This window comes from Pristis pectinata, chromosome 5, assembly GCF_009764475.1.
Source record: "Pristis pectinata isolate sPriPec2 chromosome 5, sPriPec2.1.pri, whole genome shotgun sequence".
NCBI lineage: Eukaryota > Metazoa > Chordata > Chondrichthyes > Rhinopristiformes > Pristidae > Pristis > Pristis pectinata.
Window position 1 is genome coordinate 25617960 of NC_067409.1, and position 16079 is coordinate 25634038.

The 16079-nt window shown below is 41.2% G+C and overlaps 1 long non-coding RNA gene across 2 annotated transcripts in view; it reads right to left on the minus strand.

The window, feature by feature from the left end:
- Positions 1 to 3929: 3929 nt before the first annotated feature.
- Positions 3930 to 16079, minus strand: part of LOC127570291 (uncharacterized) — an 86272-nt gene continuing 74122 nt past the window's right edge. For both annotated transcript variants that reach the window (XR_007956329.1, XR_007956328.1), the window contains exons 3-4: positions 14483 to 14662; positions 3930 to 4055 (exon numbers count right to left, since the gene is read on the minus strand). This is a non-coding gene — a long non-coding RNA (uncharacterized LOC127570291). The remainder of the gene's footprint in view (positions 4056 to 14482; positions 14663 to 16079) is intronic.

Here is a 16079-nt window from a genome sequence, read left to right on the forward strand (position 1 = left end):
GAGGAAACAGGAAAGATTGCCTGTATGTAGCATTATTGGGGCTGGGGTGGGGAAGATAGAAGCAGGTACGTGACAGGTGGAACCAAGATGGGGAGGGGATGATGGGCAGATGGGGAGGGGTGGGTGGGGAGGGATGGGGGGGGGGGGTCATAGTTCCTGTGGAAAGCAGAAAGGTGGGGGGGAGAAGGGAAGATGTGACTAGCAGTGAGATCCTGTTGCAGCAGGCAGAAATGGCAGAGGATGATGTGTTGGATGAGGAGGCTGGTGGAGTGAAAGGTGAGCACCAAGGGAACTCTATCTCTATTCTGTCAGAGGGGAGGGACAGGTGAGAACGTGTGAGGGCTCCATCAACTATAGCAGAGGGGAAGCCATGTTTCCAGAAGGAGGACATTTCAGAAGCCTAGAGCAGAAGGTCTCATCTTGAGAACCAATGCAGTAGAGATGCAATTGAGAAAAAAGGGAAAGCATTCTTACAGGAGGCAGGGTGGAGGAGGTACAGTCAAGGTCGCTGTGGGAGTTGATGGGTTTATAGAATATGTCGTCTTCCTTTGTTCGCCTCTCCCATACTCCTCCCACACCTGGATCCATCTGCTCATCATCCCTTCCCCATCTGGTTCCACCTATCACCTACCAACCTCTGTCTCAACTGAAAATTCTTTACCCCTGGATATTGAGTTGCCAGTCCTGCCTGTTTTCAACCATGTCTTTATGATGGCAACAATATCATAGTCCCACATGTTAATTAAAGCCTTGAGTTCATCTAACTTGTGGCAGGCATGGTAGTGTAGCGGTTAACGTAACGCTTTACAGTGTCAGCGACCCTGTTTCGATTCCAGCTGCTGTCTGTAAGGAGTTTGTATGTTCTCCCCATGTCTGCGTGGGTTTCCTCTGGGTGCTCTGGTTTCCTCCCACATTCCAAAAATGTACATGTTAGGAAGTTGTGGGTGTGCTGTGTTGGCACCAGAAGGTGGCAACACTTGCGGGCTGCCCCCAGAACACTCTACGTAAAAGATGCATTTCACTGTGTGTTTCAATGTACGTGTGACTGATAAAGATATCTTTATCTTATAAGTTAGACTCCTTGCATTAAAATACATGCAATTTAGCCTTGTATTCCCCTTATGTGCAATTTACCCTCCTGCCCTGCCAACTGGACTTACTAACCTTTTCTCCTTTAGGTGAATATACCTCCCCATCTGAACATCTGCTCAGAGCCCCAATATACACAACCACTTAAATTAACAACATTTTTTTGTGTTTTCCACTGCAGGGCCCTATTGTTGTAAGGCAATGCAGGATGCTCATGTGCTGGTAACTTTGGTCCTACCATCAAATGGAATACATGATGAATGAGTAACCTGACATCCATTATAACTGGATGTAGCTCTCAATCCAGAACAGTTTTTTGAGCTTTGAGAATGTTCTAAGTAGTCTACAGTGTGTTGTTCATTATGTGGAGACTGACAATTTTTCAGCAAACCAGATGCAGGTTATACATTTAGAGAAATCAGTCCCAATTTTCATGGTCAGTCTTTGTTTAGAATTTAGAAATAATAAAAGATCTCAGGGTGGTCCTCAGTGTAATTATTTCAGAAGCATCAAAACCAATCCATCTTCAGAAGCATTTACCAATCCATCTTCTGAATGATTTCTACAAGGAAGGTTTCTTTGTAGAAATCGTTCAGAAGATGGATTGGTAAATACATCACCTTTAGTGAGCTTTGTGCGTAATATGGTTTCTTTTTATGCAATTCCATACAAGGTTTCCATCTGCATGAATTTTACTTCTGTTAAGTGACTATCAATCCATTATTGAGCACAGCTTTTTATGGAACATGCTTAGTTTTATAGACCTGAGTATGATTTTTATTTTTGAACTCTCTATACTAAAATCTTTAGCATTTCAGCAGCATCAAATGGAGTGGTGGTAGAGTATTGTCTGCCATTTCTCTTATGGCCACATTAATTTTCAATATGAAATAAGGAAAAGATATACTTCAAAATACTCACCAAGTTAGGCAGTATCTGTGGAGAGAGAAAAACAAAGTTAATTTATCAGAGTCAATGATCTTTCATTCTGAGAAAATGTCATCAACTTGAAACATTAATTGAAATCATATTTTTAATCACAGTCCCTCAATCAATATCAAATCATATTTTTATCAAAATACTTGCTTAAGAAATTGTCTCTAAAGTCACATCAATTGCTGCTTCTTTTAGATTCAATAAATAACATAATCTAATCTTGATTTATGGCTTTTTTGGTTAATTCCCATCACAATCAAACCTAACAAACTATTGAGCCATATAGATCAGATTTGACTTCACTGAAGATTACAGAGTACCTGCCTAATTGGATAAAACAACCACATTAAGTTGGCTGAATGAATGGACCCAGATTTTGCAGTTGTAAATGCACTGAAACTGTCAACATTTGCCATTATTTCACCATGAAATGGACAGCAACATCTGGCGTGCACACATGCACAGTTAAATGTGAAATCCAGAACTTGCTGTCAGTGCTCCCAGCTCTGCCTTGCAGCTTTCTCCAGCATAACAAGGGAAGTCAGCAAACCAATGAGAACTTAAGGAGTTTAACAACTATTCCCACTGCAAAATATCCAGAAAATACTCCTCAGTTGGATAAAAGAGAGGTTTTAATACCATATTATTTTATTTTCTATTCAAAAACTTTCCCACACCTATAAAAATAATGTACCTGGGCTGTAACATCCTCAGATAATTTTTCAAAAATAAATATTTATAGCACTTTTTAATTTTAAAAATCAGTTTATGACACCTGGTTTTACTTTAATATCATGTGCACATTCTGAGCTTTACTATCTACAGCATTAGTTAAAAATTGGCTACATAGTCTATTGGTTGACATCATTTTTGCTGCACTGCAGGCATCCAATAGAAATGATGGCCAACAGCAAGCAACATCAGAAGGCAGGTACGGTAGTGTAGCGGTTAGCGTAACTCTTTACAGTGCCAGCAACCTGGGTTCAAATCCAGCCACTGTCTGTAAGGAGTTCGTACATTCTCCCTGTGTCTACGTGGGTTTCCTCTGGGCGCTCCGGTTTCCTCCCACATTCCAAAAGACGTACCGGTTAGGAAGTTGTGGGCATGCTATGTTGGTGCCGGAAGTGTGGCAACACTTGCAGCCTGCCCCCAGAACACTCTACGCAAAAAGATGTATTTCACTGTGTGTTTTGATGTACATGTGACTGATAAAGATACACACAAAAAAAGGAAGTTCAAGCCACAGAGCTCACTAGGTCTTTGTGAGAAATTTACTCCTACATTGACCACTAAATGCATCCCTTAATTTGAGACATTAATTCATTATGAATATGTATATTGTTGAATCATTTTAACCTTAGACCATTACATTCCATGTGTAGCTACTTCACTTCATTGTCTGCTTGTACCACACCCTACTGAGACATTGAGGCATTCAGATATGTAATATGTCCTGACTAATCCAGTTTTGGGGATGCTGTCTAATTCTTTATGAATAAGCTGAGATGGTGAATATTATTCATACATTTTGTTATACCTGAACTTCACCAAATATCCACAAGTAGGATCGTACCAACCAAGTCAATTGGAAGGTGGAGCTGAATGTTATCAAAACCAACAATTTGTTTGTAGGGCAGCAGTTGACCCTGTTTGATTCAATTAGAGAACAAGACAGAAGCTGGCTAAAACCAATCTGTTTGGAAGATTGTACTTGAGTCTTCAAATTAAAGGGGGTTTTAGCTCGAGCCAGAATGATTGTAATGCCATAATGATTCACTATGCTTTACTATTAGATGCAACATACAAATTACACACAGCAAGGCCACTCAAATAGCAATATGAATGGTGGATAATTAATCTGTTATTCACCATTGATGTTGTTGGTTGAGAAAGGACTACTGATCCTTGGGGAACCCATAGATTCCTTCCTCTATGGTGCCTTGGGAAGGGATGGATAAACCTTCATTTAACCTCCCTCAACTGAAAGGAGGAAGTATGAGAATCTTCTAAATCAAGGCTTGCACTGTTCCCTATGATAAAAATAGTTCAAAATTGTAGTTCATCTGGACCCTGCTTGTGTTCAATTATCAGTATAACTTCTTGTTTTAAATTGAAATAAATCTTGGAAGATCCTTAAGAGCATTGATGTACAGAGGGATCTTAGGTTGCAAGTCCATTGCTCCCTGAAAGTGGCAACACAAGAAGATAGGGTGGTAAAGAAGGTGTACGGCATACTTGTTTTCATTGGTCAGGGCATTGCGTATAAAAGTTGGCAAGTCATGCTTGGTAACGCCATAGTTGGAATATTATGTGCAGCTCTGGTCACCCCATTACAGGAAGGATGAAGAGGGTGTAGAAGAGTTTCACCAGGGTGTTGCCTAGATTAGAGGGTATTAGATATAAGGAAAGGTTAGACAAACTTGGATTGTTTTCTCTGGAGCACTAGAGGCTGAGGGATGACCTGATAGAAGGATATAAAATTATGGGCCGCATTGATGGGTAGTCAGAGTCTTTCTCCCAGGTGGAAATGTCAAATACTAGTGAGCATAGCTTTAAGGTGAGAGGGGGAATTATTAATGAAATTTGCAGGGTAAGTTTTATTTTTACACAGAGAGTGGTAGTTGCCTGGAACACCCTGCCAGGGAAGGTTGTAGAAGCCGATACAATAGCAACGTTTTACAGGCATTTTAACAGGCACATCAACAGACAGGGAATGGAGGCATATCAAGGACCATATGCAGGCAGATGGGATTTGGCATCATCATTGGCACATTCATTATGGGCCGAAGGGCCTGTTCCTGTGCTGTACCGTTCTACAGCCTATGTTCTAACTGAAGTAACTAAATTGCAGAATATATAACAAGTCAGCCAAATCATTAACAAGTGTAGAGACATTTTTCTCTGGAATTGACAGGGCAGTGAATACTGGTCTTGCCACTTATCTTCTCATCCTATGTCTAAACAAAGTTAAAAATTAGATGTCATCAAGACTGGATGTAAAAGATCATTTTAGCAAAGCCAGGAAATAAGGCCCAGACAGTAATGATAACCTTACAATTAAAAACAGAATGTAATTTAGCAAACAGGCTCTTCACACTTGTCAATTTAAGGAAGTGACTGTCATCTAGTGGCACAAAAGCAGACCTTTCTTTAAAACAGTGGGAATTCTTAATCAGCAGGCAGTAAAGCTAAAAGGGAGAAAGGTGCAATCTGTACATACGCTTGAAAATAACATTTAACTTTTTCCTCATTCCTACTTCCTTACATTTTTATTTAAATGTAAACCAGAAATAAGTTATTTTCTCTAGAGAAGAGAAGGCTGAGGTGTGGCCTCTCATGGACATCTTTAGCACTATGGAAGTGCTTGATAAGCTTGACATAAGAAGATGGTTCTGTTTGTAGGGATTCAAAATAAGGGATTATATGTATGGTAGGCATTAATAAATCCAATAAGGAATTCGGGAGAATTCTTATCTCAAGAGAGTGGTTAGAGTACAAAACTTGTTACCACATAGAATACTTGAGACAAATGACACAGATAGATGCATATTAAGAGAAACAGAGAGAGGAATAAACAGTAATACTTAAAGGATTGTAAGTAAAATGGGACAGTATTTCTGAAATAATCACACTGGTATAGACCAGTTGGATGGAATGGTCTGTTACTGTGCAGTAACTTCCATTGTAAAACCATAAAACTTTGTTGAAATCTCGAATGGAATATGAGGATAACAATGTAATTTTTCTTGTGTTATAATTATTTTCCATGAAGGATGAGTATGTTGTTTGGAAGGTGTTTGTCATTTCGCTGGTGGGCAAAAGACTTATTTTAGAAGCTTAAATATGTGGAAAGTGGCATATGTGTTATCCAGTGAAGTATTGATAATGGTGGGAATGAGTTCAATAGTCAGGTATGGTGCTGATGGAGCATATATAATGTGTGCTCACTAGTCTAGTGTTATCCGTGCTAAGGAATAAAAACAGAAAACATTAGAAACACTCAGCAAGCCAGGAAACATCTGTGGAAAGTGAAACAGAGTTAACTTTAGGGCAGGCAGGGTAGTGTACTGGTTAGTGCAATGCTATTACAATTCCAGCCACTGTCTGTAAGGAGTTTGTATGTTCTCCCCGTGTCTGCCTGGGTTTCCTCTGGGTACTCCGGTTTCCTCCCACATTGCAAAGATGTACGGGTTAGGAAGTGTGGACGTGTTGTGGTGGCGCCATAAGCATGGCGACACTTGCAGGCTGCCCCCAGAACACTATGCAAAAAGATGCATTTCACTGTGTGTTTCGATGGACACGTGACTAATAAAGATATCTTTTCAGGTCCAAGACCCTTTGTCAGAATTTGGAAAGTGAGAAAACAAGCTAGTTTTTAGTTGTACAAAAGGTGGGGAAGCAACGGGTAGAACAAAGAGAATGTCACTGATGTGGTAGTAAGAGGCAGGTTATACTTCTTTGCCCCTGTTGTGTCAAAGTGAAAGACAAAGTTGAGTTTATTGTCATCTGCACAAGTACATGTGTGCGCAGGTACAATGAAAAACTTACTTGCAGCAGCATCACAAGCACATAGCATCACATAGGCAGCATTCACAAGAAAAACGTAAGTTAAACATAAACACAATTTTCACAGAAAAGAACACAATTAGAACAAAAAAAAAACAAAGTCCCTTTTAGAGTTACGCACAGCAGTGCTGTGGGACATACACAGCAGATCAGTCAATTGTAATGTAGGGAGTAAAATGGAGCCAAAGTCACAGAAGGATGACTGCTAGAAATGGCCAGTTCTGAGACACAACAGAAAGAAAGAGTCTATCTAAAGTCAGAGAATTCAATATCTGGGCAATGTGCCCAGACAGAAGATGAAATGTTGTCCCTCAAGCTTGCCTTGGGCCTCATAATAGACCAAGGACAGATGTGTCAGAGTGGGAGTGGGATGGGGAATTGAAGTGACAGGCAACCAGAAACTCAGGGTCAATAATATTATTGCCCAATTTTCATTTAGTTTCTCCAGTGCACAGGAGACCAATTGCGAGCACAAGATGCAGTACACTAAATTGGAAAAAAAAGTGAGTCACTACTTCACCTCTCCGTCCCCATTTTTTCTCCAGTTTTCGCTCTCCATTAGTATAGCCTAGCCTGCTGGGCATCACAAGATCACAAGAAAAGGGAGCAGAAGTAGGCCATTCGGCCCATCGAGTCTGCTCCAAAGAAAAGGGAAAAAAAGAAAAAGAAATGAGAAATTGGGGGGGTGGGGGGAAGGGTGGTTAAAATAACCACTATTCTAGCCCCAATTTCTGGCCTTATCCCCATATCCCTTGATACCCCGACTATTTAGATATCTACCTATCTCTTCCTTAAATGCCTCCAATGATCTGGCCTCCACTGCTGTACGTGGCAAGGAATTCCACAAATTCACTACCCTCTGGCTAAAGAAATTTCTGCTCATCTCTGTTTTAAACCTGTACCCTCTAATTCTAAGATTGTGCCCTCTGGTCCTGGACTCACCCATCAAGGGAAACAGCTTGACCACATCAACTCTGTCCAGTCCTTTCAACATTTTTAATGTCTCTATGAGGTCCCCTCTCATTCTTTTCTACTCCAGTGAGTACAGTCCAAGAGCCGACAAGCGCTCATCATATGTAAGCCCTTTCATTCCGGGAATCATCCTCGTAAATCTCCTCTGAACCCTCTCCAACATCAGCACATCTTTCCTAAGGTATGGGCCCAAAACTGTGCACAGTATTCCAAATGAGGCCTCACTAGTGCTCCATAGAGCCTCATCAACACTTCCTTACTTTTATAAACTATACCTCTCGAAATGAATGCCAACATAGCATTCGCTTTCTTTACCACTGATCCGACCTGGTGGTTAACCTTTAGGGTATCCTGCACGAGTACCCCCAAGTCCCTTTGTACTTCTGTACTTTGAATTTTCTCTCCTTCTAGATAATAATCTGCCCGTTTATTTCTGTTTCCAAAGTGTACAACTGCACATTTCTCAACATTGAATCTCATCTGCCATTTCCTTGCCCATTCTCCTAAACTATCTAGGTCTCTCTGCAACCTTCCTGTCTCCTCAATACTCCCTACTCCTCCACCTATCTTGGTGTCATCCGCAAAGTTAGCCACAAAACCATTTACTCCATCATCCAAATCATTAATGTACAAGGTAAAAAGAAGTGGCCCCAACACCGACCCCTGCGGCACACCACTAGTAACCGGTAGCCAACCAGAACAAGATCCTTTTATTCCCACCCTTTGCTTTCTGCCAACCAGCCAATGCTCCACCCATTCTGTTATCCTACCTGTAATTCCGTGACCTCTCATCTTATTAATGAGTCTCTTATGCGGCACCTTGTCGAAGGCCTTTTGAAAGTCTAAATTCACAACATCTACCGCCTCTCCCTTATCCACCCTACCTGTGATTTCTTCAAAAAACTCCAATAGGTTGGTCAGGCAGGATCTTCCCTTCACAAAACCATGTTGGCTAGGACCTATCTTGCCTTGCACCTCTAGGTATTCCATAACCTCATCCTTGAGGATCGATTCTAATAACTTTCCCACCACTGACGTCAGACTAATAGGTCTGTAATTTCCTTTATGCTGCCTCCCACCTTTCTTATACGGTGGAACTACATTTGCGACCCTCCAGTCCTCCGGAACCATGCTGGAGTCTATCGATTCCTGGAAAATTATCACCAATGCCTCCGCTATCTCTAAAGCCACCTCCTTCAGAACCCGGGGATGCACCTCATCCGGTCCGGGAGACTTATCAGTCTTTAGCCCATTTAGTTTTCCTAGCACCTTCTCTCTAGTAATCTTAACTGAACTGAGTTCCATTCCATGAGACCCCTGACTAACTGGTAGATTGCTGATGTCCTCCACAGTGAAGACCGATGCAAAATACTCATTTAGTTCTCCTGCCATCTCTTTATCATCCATTATAATCTCTCCCGCACCGTTATCAATTGGTCCTATATCAACCCCTGTCTGTCTTTTACTCCTTATATGTTTAAAAAAAACTCTTAGTATCCTTTCGAATGTTATCTGCCAACTTCCTTTCATAATTCATCTTTTCTTTCCTAACGACCTTCTTAGTTTCTTTCTGCAGGTTTTTAAAAGTTTCCCAGTCTTCTGTTTTCCCACTAATTTCTGCTTCCTTGTATGCCCTCCCTTTTGCTTTTATTTTAGCCTTAACATCTCTCGTTATCCATATTTGTGCCTTTTTTCCATTCAAAACCTTCTTTTTTCTTCGAATATATCTATCCTGCATTTTCCTTATTACTTGTAGAAATTCCTTCCATTTCTGCTCCGCCGTCCCTCCAGCTAGCTTACTCTTCCAATCAATATGGGCCAGCTCCTCTCTCATACCACTGTAATTTCCTTTGTTCCACTGAAATATCGATACACCAGTTATCAGCTTCTCCTTCTCAAATTTGAAACTGAACTCAGTCATATTGTGATCACTGGTTCCCAGTGGTTCCCTTACCTTTAGTTCCCTAATCACCTCCGGTTCATTACACAGCACCCAATCCAAAACAGCCGATCCCCTGGTGGGCTCATCAACAAGTTGCTCCAAAAAACTGTCCCGTAGACATTCCACAAACTCACTCTCCTGAGATCTACTGCCTTGCTGGATTTCCCAGTCCACCTTCATGTTAAAATCCCCCATAATTATCTTCACGTTGTCACTCTGACACACTTTTTCTATTTCAAACTGCAACTTATGGTCCACTTCCTGACTGCTATTAGGGGGCCTATATATAACTGCTACTATTGTCCTTTTACCCTTGCTATTTCTTAGCTCCACCCATAAGGATTCCACCTCTTCTGACCCAATGTCCTTCCTTTCTATTGATTTTATATCATTACTAACCATCATGGCCACACCTCCCCCTCTGCCTACCCGCCTATCCTTCCTATACACTGTGTACCCCTGGACATTCAGTTCCCAATCACATCCGTCATAAAGCCATGACTCAGTGATTGCCACAATGTCGTATTTATTAACCTGTAGTTGTGCCACTAGGTCATTTACTTTATTCCTAATGCTACGTGCATTTAAATATAGTACATTTAGTCCAGTATCTGCTACTGATTTTGTTGTACTTCTATTGTTCAGCAAATTATCCTGACTTTTCACCTGCCTGTCCTTCTTACCGTCCTCACTACACACTATCTTAGACATGTTTCTATATACCTCATCCTCTATCCTAACATCCTGTATCCTAACATCCCGATTTGTTGTACTTCTATTTTTCAGCAAATTATCCTGACTTCTCACCTGCCTGTCCTTCTTGCCATCCTCACTGCACACTGTCTTGGACTTGTTTCAATAAACCTCCTCCCTTACCCTAACATCTTGTATTCTAACATCCTGGTTTCCATCCCCCTGCCAGATTAGTTTAAACCCTCCCCAACAGCTAAACTAAACATTCCCGCCAGGATATTGGACCCTTTGGAGTTTAGGTGTAACCCATCTTTAGTGAATAGGTCATGCCTCCCCCAAAAAAGGTCCCAATGATCCAGAAATCTGAAGCCCTGCCCCCTGCACCAGTCACTCAGCCACGCATTCATCTGCCAGATCTTTCTATTCTTTCTACCATTGACACGTGGCACAGGTAGTAATCCTGAAATTACCACCCTTGAGGTCCTACTTCTCAACTTTCTCCCTAACTCCTTGTATTCCTCCTTCAGGACCTCTTCTCTTTTTCTACCTATGTCATTGGTACCTACATGTACCAAGACTTCTGGCTGATCACCCTCTCCCCTCAGAATATTCTGGACCCGGTCCGTGACATCCCGTACCCTGGCACCAGGGAGGCAACACACCATCCGGGATTCGTTGTCGGTTTCGCAGAATCTGTTATCCGTTCCCCTCACTATAGAATCCCCAATAACCACTGCATTACTCTTTCCCCGCTGGACCACAGTACCAGGCACGGTGCCAAGGTCCCATGGTCTTCCTCTGTCAGGTCATCCTCTCCAACAGAATCTAAAATGAGATACTGATTTTCGAGGGGGACCGCCACAGAGGTACTCTCTACAAACTCTATAACTCCTGTCTATTTCCTGCTCGCTCTCCCTAATCAGCCGAAGGTCATCAAGCAGCTGCTCCAGACTCTCAACACGTTCCTTGAGGAGCCGCATCTCGGTGCACTTGGTGCAGATGTAGTTATCGGGGAGGCTGGTAGTCTCCCAGAGTCCCCACATCTGGCACTCCAAACATAAGACCAACCCCAGATGCATACTGCTAAATACCACTGAGATAAATAAATAAACTAATAACTTACCCCCTCTCTATAAATCTCGCCTCTTACCCGGTCTCGCCGAAGCCTGTTGAGCCAAAGCCCAAACCACTCTGCTCCCTCTCACTCCACTGACTGCTCCGACGCTGCCCGCTGGATATAGCAGTCTTCTTTTTAAATCGCCTGCGCGCTTCTGAGTGATGTCACGCACGTGCGTAGTCACTCGCCGCTATCCCGAACGCTATGTCCCATAGCCCTGCTTTAACAACGCATAATACAAGCAAAGAAGCACAAGATATATATTTCTAACTGCCACATTAACACATTTTGGTCTCACTCTATCACAGATCTTCCCTTTGTCCTACCCATGCTCCCCCACCTTCTCTATAACAAAAACTAGTATTTTCTCTCTTTTCCAGTTCTGGCAAAAAGTCTCAGATCTGAGGAGTTTACTCTATTTCTCTTTCTACAGGGTATGCCTGACCTGCTGTTCAAGTCAAGTTCTTAGATGTGAATATCACCAATAGCTTGTCCTAGTCCAATCATATAGACGTTATGACCAAGGAAGCACACCAGTGCCTCAGAAGGAGAAGGAAATTCAGCATGTTCCCGATGACCCTCACCTATTTTTATTGATGCACCATAGAAAGCATCCTATCTGGATGAATCACAGGTTGGTATGGCAACTGCTCTGCCCTACACTGCAAGAAATTGCAGAGTTGTGGACACAGCCCAGTCTATCACAAAAACTATCAATCCATAGACTCTGCCTACACTTCCCACTGCCTCAGGAAAGCAGCCAACATAATCAAAAACCCCTCCCACCCCGGTCATTCTCTCTTCTCCCCCCCTTCACAGGGCCACTGAGTAGGGAAATGCAGGATTTAGACCAAGTAAGTCCCCAACCATTGGAGTATTTTCTCTTTAGTTTCTATTGAGTTATTTTCCAAGTCTCTACAATGCCACACACAGTCAATGGTTCCTTGATGTCAAGGGCAATGTCACCTCTGTAATTAATCTCTCTAGTCCACGTTTGAACCAAGGCTTTAATGAGATCTAGAGCTGAACCCCAAACATACTCATTGATGAAAAGATTTGATGGGCAGCAGAGAGAGAGGAACAGAAAGAAGATTGAGAATACACATTGACGCACATCGACACAGATAAAATGTTGGAAATTCAACAATGTTGAAAGGATGACGTTAAGGTTTGTAACAGATTAAATTCATAGTTAGGGTTTATTCTCAGTGAGATGCAGAAACTGGTGTTATTTAACTGTCATCAGCCTTCACTGGAATGATAAATTGCTTCTATATCACTAAACCGTTTCAGAGCTGCAGGCTTTATTCAGTCAGCACTTCCTGGGCTTCCGTGTCCTTTAAATGTTATTAATATGCTTGGTTTGGGGAATTAATCTAAATTAGTAAAAGGAAACCATGTTCACTGATGCATTGGACACTTTTTTTGTAGCTCTCTGGCAACGTTTCCCTGACATTGTAGTGTCATTTACCACACACATTACCACAGATAATTGTTCTGTGATCAGGTGATTGTTTCTGTTATGTCACTGGGTGACCCTTTATCCACCATAACAGCCATTGTTGTCAAAGTCAGACCAAGTTTTACACTGAACCTCAAGTTAGAGGTTATAACAATCTCCATGAAAATTTGGCTTGGCCACTAAGTTTTATTAAGCTGGCAAATGGCACCAGCTTGGATGGGGCATCTTGGTCTGCATGGACCAGTTGGGCTGAAGGGCTTCTTTAAATCCAGCCTTGTCAAGTAGAATGGAAGTCTCCATTTTTATGACTCTTATGTAGAACTTTAATTCCAAAAAATACTTATGTTATCAGTAGTGGCTGTCCCACTGTGCTATTAGACAGAGGTTCCAAGATTTTGACTGAGCAATGATGTAAGAACAGGAACATATTCGCAAGTCAGAATGGTCTACAGCCTGGGGGTGCAGCATTCCCATGCATCTGGTGAGCTTGTCCTTCTAAGCAATGCAGGTCACATGGTGAAGGTGGTGATGAAGGAGTCTTGACAAATTGATGTAGATCCTGCAACCACTTTGATGATCTCGATTGCTTCTGGGTTGTGGATAATATTAGAGCAGAAAAAAATGGTCATACTCTTTAATACAAAAATTACACTTAGGGAGTAGGGTAAATCCCAGCAAACAATTATGTGCAGTTTTTTTTAAATGACCACACTTGTCAAGTTGTATGATTTACTTCAAAACAAAATTTCCCTCATATTAAATGCCTCGCTCTGTTAATAGAGACTTTTAAAGTCACTACAAACATCCAACATGACTTTTATATATCTTCTATGTCTTTCAGCACCTGTGTTATTACATTCGGTGTTCCCTAAGGAACCTTCTACTTCTTATCCGCATGCTACCCCTTGGCAAAAACACAGCATCTATTCCCCGTGTACGGGGATGTGGCAAAGACATAGAACATAGAACAGCAGCACAGGAAAAGGCCTATTAGCTCACCATGCCTGCACCAATCATGATGCCAATCTAAGCTGATCCCATCTGCCTGCACATGCTCTGCATCCTTCTATTCTCTGTCTGTTCATGTGTCTGTCTAAATGCCTCTTAAATGTTGCTTTTGTTGCACCTCCCTTGGCAGTGCATCCTGGATAGAGGTTCACCAGGACTGGAGAGGCTTAGCTACAAGGATAGGTCAGACAATCTTGGATTGTTTCCCCTGGAGCGTTGGAAGTTGAGTAGCAACCTGATGGAAGTATATAAACTTTTGAGTGCATAGGTGAGGTAGATAGACAGGATCTTTTTCCCAGATTATAAATATCAAATACTAGAGGGTTTAAGTTTAAGCTAAGAGGGGGAAAGCTTAAAGGAGATCTGCGAGGCAAGATTTTCACACACACAGTGGTGGGTGTCTGGAATGCATTGCCAGTGGATGTGGTAGAAGCAGTACGATAGCAACATTTAAGAGGCATTTAGACAGACGGAGAATAGAAGTACATCAATGCTCCTAAGGTCCTGCCACTTACTGCGTACTGAGGTTTCTACATAATTGTGTCTACTTTAAACAACATCACACAAAAATTGTTGATGAATTATTTGACATAACGAAGTATTTATTTGCTTTTGTTATTGTTAGAAGCAAGAAATGCAATAACATAGAAATCATTCTAACAAAATAGTGCAATGTTTCTTCTATATTATTAATTACTTTTAATGGTCCGTAGAACATGTAAGTGCACCTCTAACCACTGATTCCATCCCTCTCCTTGGCTTTCACGTCTGAATCTGAAGTAGGCTGCTCACAGTCTTGGTGTCAAGCAACTCAGATGAAACACATTTGGGTAACAAAATTAACTTCAAACTACTTTTCTCAGTGAAGATGTGGCACCTGTAAAAAAAAAAAATGCATGTCCATTACCACTGGACTTCATTACCATGTTTTGTTTTCCATTTACCTGTCTAATTATGGAATATTAACAAGTATTTCTTTGACTTAATCAAGATTCATTAAAAAATAAAATTCTGTAGCAAATTTATATTTTAGTAACTAAGTAACTATTCAAATGCTAATGTGTGCATGATTAATTAAAATGCATGACAGATAAAACTAAGTATGAAAGGTTTTTGCTGAATAAGATTATGTAAAGAGCTCATTATTTCTAAATTTATTAAAATCATTCAGCTGAGGCAACAGATGTTTTCAAAGGAACAATTGTAAAAATGTGAGTCCATCTCTCCTTCTGCAATAGGTAAGGTTTTTAAGAAAATAATTCACAGCAAAATGATAACTTTTAACTAACGCACAAAAGGTAAATACAGCAGCTGTTCAAAATATGAAATAGAAACTGAGGAGGTAGAAATGCTCAGCAGGTCAGGCAGAATCTGTGAAGAGAGATGAAGAAAAGAGCAGAGTTATTGTTTCAGATCAAAAACCTTTCTTCAGAACTGTAAAAGTTAAGAGATAAGTAAGGAAAGAGGTGGGGAAACAACAAAAACCATTGACCAGAAACTCAACTGGAGTAGCCACATTAATTCAGTGGTTACAGGAGACTGACTCACCTCCTGACACCCCAGAACCTTTCCACCAACTACCACACACAAATCAGCAGTGTGATGGAATATTCTCCATTTGCTTGAGTGAGTGTAGCTTTAACAATACCCAAGAAACTCAGCACCACCTAAGGTAAAGCAGCCCACTTGATTGGTACCCCACAATCAGCAATCCTAAACATTCATTCCCTCCACCACCAGCACATACTGGCTGCATTGTGTACCATATACAAAAGCACAGCTGTTACTTGCTTAGGCTACTCTGACAGCACCTTCTAAACCCAAGAAAAAATCTCCTCAACTTCCTTCTTCATTTGCCAATTATCTTAAATCTGTGATTATTGACTCTTCTGAGAAAGGAAAAAGTTTACCTTTACTTACTCTGTCAAAACTTCACATAATTTCAAACATTTCTATTAAATCTCTCCTTATCTAATTCAACTTGTCCTGTCTCAACACTTAATTGAAGTCCTGTGTTCTTGGGACCAGTCCATCAAATTTTCTCTGCAGCCTCTCCAGGGCTGTGAGATTCTTCTGAAGTGCAGTGCGCAGAATGGGAGACACTTCAGGCCTAATCAGTCATTTATGAATATTTAGCCATTTTCTATTCATGAGTATACTTGCTGATTTAAAGCAAACCTCAAACAGCTTCTTGTGATTCCACGGCTGAGCTAAGCACTATCAGGAGTCTGACAGGAAAGGTTTTCAATTCACATGGGACTTGTACTCCCCCTTTCTAAACATCCTTTCATCTG